Source organism: Elephantulus edwardii, unplaced genomic scaffold (assembly GCF_000299155.1).
Source record: "Elephantulus edwardii isolate Elephantulus edwardi_28Jun2011 unplaced genomic scaffold, EleEdw1.0 scaffold00074, whole genome shotgun sequence".
NCBI lineage: Eukaryota > Metazoa > Chordata > Mammalia > Macroscelidea > Macroscelididae > Elephantulus > Elephantulus edwardii.
Genome location: NW_006399824.1, coordinates 784,476 through 793,058, shown reverse-complemented (window position 1 = coordinate 793,058; position 8,583 = coordinate 784,476).

Below are 8,583 nucleotides of genomic sequence, written 5' to 3'. Positions count from 1 at the left end.
CTTATCTGATATGTTATTACCGAATACTTTTTCCCAGTCAGTGCCCTCCCTTTTTACCCTGTTGGAGAAGTTTTTGGATGTGCATAGGGATTTGATTTGCATCTCTCTTTGAGCTAGAGATTTTGAACGTTTTTTCATGTGTTTGTTCACCATCTGAATGTCTTCTCTGGTGATATGTTTGCTCCTTTCTTTAAGCATTGTGCTACTAGGATTCTGATCTTTGTTCCCTTCTTAAGTAGCATTTATCACACTGCCTTGTTATTACTTTAACATCATATTTACTGATCACTTTAATGGGGAGCTTTGGTAGCTTAGTCTGTAATAATCCAAAGGTGGTGTCGCTTTGGAGGTTTCCCCTCGAGAAAGATGGGCAACATTCTCCATGAAATTTACAACCTCCTGCAAACCTGTTGAGGGTCAGCTCTGAGTTGGCTCAAATTCGAAAGCCATGACTAGTTTACCAGCTGAAAACTGGTTTAGAGAACTGTAACACAGGTTAAGTAGAGACCACACAAGGGGCCTGCTGTTACTTCACTCCCACTAGAGAATTTAAGGGTATTGACCCCACAGCTCCCTCCCAGAGTTCCTTATTCACAGGGCCCATTTAGTACATCAAGGTCACAGGTAACATGAGTGAACGTGGAATAGAACCAGGCAGCCCATCCGTTGTAATGTGTTCTTCCACCCAGGATGCAGCTAACCACAGAGCTTTGTCTGAAGGAGTACTCCCTACACGTCTGTACCTGCCTGAGCCAATGGGGGAGTTTAATCAATAGATGCTGAGAGAGAGCTGTAAGCTTCATGTTGGTGAGTCAGCAAAACACGCAAGAGTCATTGACTCACCTGAAGGAAGCTGCAATTTGTTGAGGTCAGAACCCATCTGAGAATCTGATAAAAGCTTTGAACATGGAGCCAGAAAAGCACTTAGTGTCAGGAGGTTCTCAGATCTCTGATGTCCTTCTGTGGACACGAGAGCAAGGACTTTAGTAAACTCAAAGGAGAGAAGTGCTTTGGTCAAGTCATATAGCCAGTGAGGAGCAGATCTGGGTCCAAAACAGCTTGTTCAATCCCAGTCCTCCAGATGCATCAGCTAATCATTCTATCCTAAGCTACATAGATAATTCATCTATATAGAATGTAGCAAGTTATCAACCCCTCAACTCAAAGCTCAGATGTATCTGACCTCTGGGGAAGCCTCTTCACTCCCGCAGCCTCTGGGATCCTGTTTTTTTCCTCCAACTTTTAGAGCATCCCCAGGGCCTGACTGTCAGCCAAGCTTGGGCAGAAAATGACAAAGGTAAGCTCAGACACTAAAAGATTCCCGAACCTGAAAAAACCCCACACTATCAGCATGTTTAAAAGAAGTAAACGGACCTTAGAAGCTTGAGATTTAAGGGGAAAAGAAGACTTAAAAAAGGCAAACTGAAAGTATATCATAATAGTAATCAAAGGGCAAACTAGTATTATTCCTTTTTTTCTCTCCACAATTAAGGGCTTTATTAGGGAAGTTAACATCAAAACTAGTATTATTTCTAATAAAGACAAAACAATATCATGTAGCAACAACTGACCACTTATTATATTTCTGATTCACCTCCTTGGATCATGACATCATTTTTATCTTTTTTTAAATATCAAAACATTTATTGCCAAGCTGTTGTTGTTGTTTTATATACCATCGAGTCACCTGTGACTCATAGTAATCCTATGTACAATAATTCTGAAGCCTGCCCTGTCTTGAGCCAGTCTCACTGACTCCGATAAAACCTAATCCCATTGCCCCAAGTACTGTGTCAATCCATCTCATCTGAGGTCTTCCTTGCCTGCACTGTCCGCCTATCCTTTCAAGCATAATGTCCCTCTCCATGGACTGGTCCCTCCTGGCCACATGCCTAAACAATATGAGATGGAGCTTCAAAATCCTTGCCTCCAAATAGTAGCCTGGTTTCACCCTCTCCAGGATAAACTTGTATATTCTCTTAGCAGTCCATGTTATGTTCAACACTCTTCTCCAACACCACAGATCAAAGGTATCAATTCTTCTTTTGTCAATTCTAGTCATTGTCCAGCTCTCTGAAAGTAAACATGTAAATTCTTAAGATGAACTGGATGATGCAACAGCTGCTTTCTTGGGTTTAGGTGTTGTTCCTTCACAAAAACCATGCCCGAGTCTGAATCTCAATTTTTAGGTACCTCATATGACCAGTACTGATGATATTTTGACTTTTAGCCTTGACACTTCAGCTATGTTTTGTCTTGCGCTTGGCAGGGTAGCTACAACGTACCAACCTCTGGGATGCAGCTCAGTCCTCGGGATGCAGTTCATAACAATAGGCAGACACATAAAAAAAGGAAAGAAGCAAAAGTAAGAATCTAATGCAATACCTTCATCAAATAGGAAAAGAGTCATAATCTAACCCCATCACCTCTTGAAACTAAAAATAAATAACTAAAAAACAAGCCCACAAGAATCAAAATACAATCTTGAATCTATTACATCTCAACTTAAGAGCCATCTCAAGAATAGATCAAATGACTATTGATCAAAAAGGCCCATCTTCCAGGTCTTAACTGCCATAAATAAGAATCTCCCAGCCTCGACTAACAGATGCATCCCCAATGTGCCCATCAGTCTATGCTAGGGTATATGGAGTACAGCTGTCTGGCTACTGACTGAAAGAAATCCATTATCACATGCAAACAAAATAATTAAAAAATGCTGAAAAGCATTCAAAATATGACTAAGACAGTCATTGATAGGGAACTGCCAGAAGTTCAAGCAGGATTTAGAAGAGGCCGTGACACTTGGAATATCATTAATGAGGTCGGATGGATTCTGGCTGAACATAAAGAATACCAGAAGAACGGCTATATATGCTTTAGTGACTGTGCAAAAGCATTTGACTGTGTGGCTCATAACATGAGGAGAATGAGAAGCACAGAACACTTAATTGTGCTCATGCAAAATCTATACCGAGACCAAAAGACTGTTGTGAGAACAGAGTAAGGGAACACTACATGGTTTAAAAGTAGCGTGTCTGAGTTGTATCTTCTCTCTATACCTATTCAATCTGTATGCTGAGCAAATTGTTTGAGAAGCTGGGCTTTATGAAGAAGAGTGTGGCATCAAGATCCGAAGACTCATCAATAACCTACGTTATGCAGATGACACAACCTTGCTTGGTTAAAGTGAGGACTTGAAGCACATGCTGCAGAAAGTCAAAAAAGAGCCTTCAATATAGATTACACCTCACCATCAAGAAAATAAATATTCTTACCACTAGACCAATAGGCAACATCATGATAGATAGAGAAAAGTTTGAAGTTGTCAACAATTTCATCTTACATTCAATGTCCGTGGATTAGCAGTCAGGAGATTAGCAGACATATTGCACTGAGAAAGTCTTCAGTCAGGTACCTCTCCCAATTACTGAGGAGCAAAGATGTTAGTATGAGGACTAAGGTGTACCTGATTCAGACCATGGTCTTGTCAATCATCTACTATGAACCTGAGATCTGGACAATTAATAAAGACGACAAAAGAAAAATTGATGCCTTTGAGCTGTGGTGTTGTAGAAGAGTGCTGAGTATCTCATAGACTGCCAAGAAAACAAGCAGATATGTCTTAGAGAGAGTCAAGCTGGATTGCTCCTTGGAAGCGAGGATGGTGAGGTTTCATCTTGCATACTTTGGGCATGTTATGTGAGAGACTATTCCTTGGAGAAGAACATTATCCTTGGAAAAGTGGAGGGATGGTGAAAGAAAGAAAGACCCTCAACCATGTGAATTGACACAGGGACTGCAGTAATGGGCTTGACTGTGAGGTTGGCACAGGATAGGACAGGATTCAGATCTATTGTTTATAGTGTTTCTGAGTCATACTTGACTCGATGAAATGTTGGGTTTGGTTTTGTTTTTTTTTAAAATCTGATTTACAGACTTTGAGTTGGTTCCAACTAGACAACAAAGAGTTGAGTTTCAGTTTACAGTCATAGAAAAATCACATTTTTTACTGGTAGACCTGGGCAGCCAATTAATGTAATTGCTGTCAGTAAAAAAGTTGAATTGACAAAAGTTGTGAGATATTCACAAGAACAACAAAAAGAGCAGCTGCTTATGTAAAGTCAAGGAATTTGTACGTTTTAGTTTATTGGCTTGAAGGTTTAAGGTCATGATTTTTTTTTGTTTGTTTGTTTATTCCTTCCCCCACCCCTTCTTGTTGTGTACCGACTGGCACAGGAGGAGATTGCCCCTCCTTCTCCAACAGAGTATCTGGTGGATTCAAACCGTGTGCCTTCAGGATTGCAGTGAGGCTTCTTGCCATTAGGCCATCAGAGCTCCCTTAGGGTCATGATTTTTTATGGAACTTCTAAGTAATTGCCCAAATATCTTTAGTATTTCACAATTCTAGAATCTTAACAAGTGACCATGCAAGGAACAACAATTGATCTTTACTCGCCTAGAAATACAGAAGAATAAAGAGAGTTGGGAAGAAAAGGATATGGAACGTGGGTTGCTTTCATGAATAACTCCTTTACCCTGATAGCACAAGAATGGGATGGTGTTTGCCTTGCATTACTGAATGTTTTAATCATGAATTCTGTAGAAGAATTCTGATTAAAATTTACAAGATGCATGAAGAACAGAATTTCAAATTCTCATTGACTTAAGAACTTCTTGAATCAGAGAGGCTGAAACTATTGTCCTAAGATGATCTTTGGATCATAAAAGAAAATGAAATAATAAGTGAAAAATTAAAATAATATAAAAGGGAGCTCCCGTGGTGTAGCTTATAGAAAGCTGTGCAGCTAGCCAAAAGACCACGCTACTTGTGCAAATCCACCAATCATTCTGCAGGAGAAAGATGAGCAGTCTTCTCCTGTGTGGTGGTGGTGGTGGTGGTGGTGTTAGGTGCCATCGAGTCACTTGCAACTCATAGCGATCCTATGTACAACAGCCCTAAACTCTGCTGTCCTGTGCCAATCTCACTGTCTCCGATACACCCACCCTGATTACCCCAGTCACTGAATTAATCCACCTCACAAAGGGCCTTCCTCTCCTGCACTGTCTCTCCACCCTACCAAGCATGATGTCCCTCTCCAAGGACCAGTCCCTTCTTACAACATGTCCAAAGTATGTTAGACAGAGCCTCAGAATCCTTGCCTCCAAAGAGTCGCCCAGTTTAACCCTTTCCAGGATGAGTCTGTTTGTTTTCCTAGCAGTCCATGGTATTCTCAATACTCTTCTCCAGCACCAGAGCTCAAAGGCATCAATTCTCCTTCTATCCTCCTTAGTCATTGTCCAACTCTCTGATGCATAACAAGTGATAGCAAAGACCATGGCCTGTATCAGGCGCACCTTAGTTTCCAGAGAGACACCATTGCTCTTCAGCACTTTGGAGAGGTTTCTAACAGCAGATTTCCCCATGGCAATATGTCTTTTAATTTTCTGGCTACTAGTGCCAAGAGTGGTGACTGTGGAGCCAAACTAAAGTTGTGAACAATCTCAATCTCTTCACCATCCATCTTGATGCTGCCAATTCGTCCAGTGGTAGGAATCTTTGTCTTCTTGATATTGAGCCTCAATCCATATTGGAGGCTGCAGTCCTAGACCCTCTGCAGCAAGCACTTCAGGTCCTCCTCAGTTTCTTTTTCTTTTCTTTCTTTTTTTTAAACAAATACAAAAAACAAACCTGTGTGGTGTATAGCCTCTAAAAGCTCGTTGGAGGGTCAACTGTGAGTGAGTTCCTACTTGACAGCAATGACTTTGACTCTCGACATGAGTAGCAAAGAATGTCGGCCTTGAGCACTGTTGTTGTTAGATGCAGTTCAGTCGATGATGATTCGTGGTGACCCTTTGAACAAGAGATCTGAACCTTGCCTTATCTTGCGTCATCCTCACAACTTCCGTCATGATCAAGTCCACATGATAGTCACAGAGAATCTTCCTCTCTTTCACTGACCTTTCCAAGAAACATGTCTTTCTCCAAACACTGGCTTCTCCAGACAATATGCCCAAAGTAAGTGAGACAAAGTTTCACCAACTTGTCTTCAAGAAGCACCCTGGTTGCACTTGGTCCAGGACAGCTGTTCTCTTGGCAGTCCATGAGATATTCAATACTTTTCTCCAACATCACAGCTCAAAGGCAACACTTCTTCATCTGTCATCCTTGTTCATTGCTCAATTTTCAGTTGCATATAGCAAAACAATTGAGAAGACTATGGCTTGGATCAGGCATTTTAGTCTTTAAAATGAAAGAAAGACTTACTCTTTAGAACCTTTGAGAGGTCCTTGTCAGCAGTTTCTTAATGCAACAAGTCTTTTTATTTCTTGGTTTCTCTTATCATGGATATTGATTATTGATCCAACCAATGATAGCTCTTGTGCCATGACCTCTTTTGAATGCAGCTTGAGTTTGATGGACTGTTCCAATATTTTTTTAAAATAATTGGCCATTTAATTGTCTTCCATATTTCTTGATAGAGACTGGCGAGCATGTCCTGATTGCATTTGTTTCTAGAAACACTTCACTTGGTATTCCATCAATTCTTGGGGCCTTATTTTTTTGCCAATGCTTTCAGTGTGGTTTGGACTTTTTCCTTCAGTCCTTTTAGTTCTTAGTCACATGTTACTTCTTCAAATGCTTCAGTGTTGACCTATTGGTTTTGGTACAATGACTGTGAATTTTTTCCATCTTCTTTTGATGCTTCCCACATCAGTCAAGATTTTGCCCATAGAATCCTTCAGCGTTGCAACTAGAGGCTTGAATTCGTTCTTCAGTTCTTTCAGCTTGAGAAATGCCGACCATATTCTTTCCTTCTTCTAACTCCAGCTCTTTGCACATTTCATTATATGACTTTGCTTTAAGTTTATAATACGTGGGCAATATGTTCTTTTAGTCACTACTAGATCACAACAGCAACTCAAAAGATTTAACAGGAACCTTCAAGGGTAATGATTCCTGGTTAATGGGAGAATAACAATGTAGAAAAGCAGATTGAGAATGACCACACAATGACAATGATTCACTGATTATGAAGAACACAATCAATGTCACTGTAAAAATTATTGCTGTTGTTAACTGCCATTGAGTTGACTATGACTCATAGTGACCCTATAAAAAATAGACCTGAACCCTGCCTTATCCTGTGCCATCCTCATCATTTCTGACACACTTGGGCCCACTGTTAGAATCACTGTTCACTGACCCTCCACTCTTCCAAGGACTAATCCCTCCTAACAATATGCCTGAAGTATGTCAGATGAAGTTTCACTGTCCTTGCCTCCAAAGAGCAATTTTGGCTGCCCCTCTTCCAAGATATACTTGTTTGTCCTTTTGACAGTCCATGTGATTGATATTCAGCACTCTTCTCCAACATCACAACTCAAAGGCATAGATTCTTCTTCAGTCATACTTATTTATTGTTCCAACTTTCAGATGCATAGCAAGTAATTGAAAAGATCATGATTTGGATCAGGTTCACATTAGTCTTCAAGCTGGATTCAGTTCTTTGGAGAGGTCTGACAGCAGACTTGCCCAACACATCTTTTGATTTCCTAGCTCCTACAGTCAAGGAAGGTTGTGTATCTAAGCAAGATCAAATAACTGACAATTTCTTATGATGCTACCTATAGGGTCAGTGGTGAGGATCTTTACGTTCTTGATGCCCGTATTGAAGGCTGGAGTCTTTGATCCTCTGCAGCAAGTGCCTCAAGTCCTCCTCACTTTCAGCTAGCAAGGTGGTGGTGTCTGTACAACACAATTTGTCAATGAATTTTGCTCCTATCCTGATGCCACATTCTTCTTCATATAGTCCAGCTTCTTGAATCATTTGTTCTGCATACAGATTGAATAGATATGGAGAAAGGATACAGCCTTGATGGACACCTTTCCTGATTTTAACCTTGGCAGTGTTCCCATGTTCTGTTCAGACAGCAGCAGCTTCCTGATCTAGGTATAGGTTTTGCATGAGCATAGTTAAGTTGCTGGAATCTTATTCTCCACAATGTCAGCCATAATTTGCTATGATCCACGTAGTCAATTGCCTTTTCATAGACAATAAAACACAAACAGACATCTTCGTAATATTCTCTGCTTTCAACCACCACATCCCTTGTGCCACATGGCATAAAAATCCAGCCTGTACTTCGGACAGTTCTCTATCAGTGTATTATTCTAGATATTTTTTTAATGATCTTCAGTGAGATTTTACTCGCATCTGATATCGTTTTGTAATTGCCACATTCTGTTGTATCACCTTTATTGAGAATAGGCACAAATAGAGATCTTTTCCACTTGGTTGACCAGACATCTGTCCTTTAGATTTCCTGGTATGTGTGGTAAGCATGTTTAGGGCTGCGTCTTTTTTGTTGAAACATGTTAATTTGTATCCCACACTCATTTATGGGGACTTACTTTTTACTATTGCCTACAATGCAGCTGAACTTCTTCCTTCATCACCACTGGTTCTTTTCTTTTTTTTTCACATTTCGCAATTTTATTCAATTTTCTAGCAGACGATTTACATACCTGCCCCCTTCCTTTAGGTCAGTATGGCAATTTTCCAATATCAATTGTTTAAA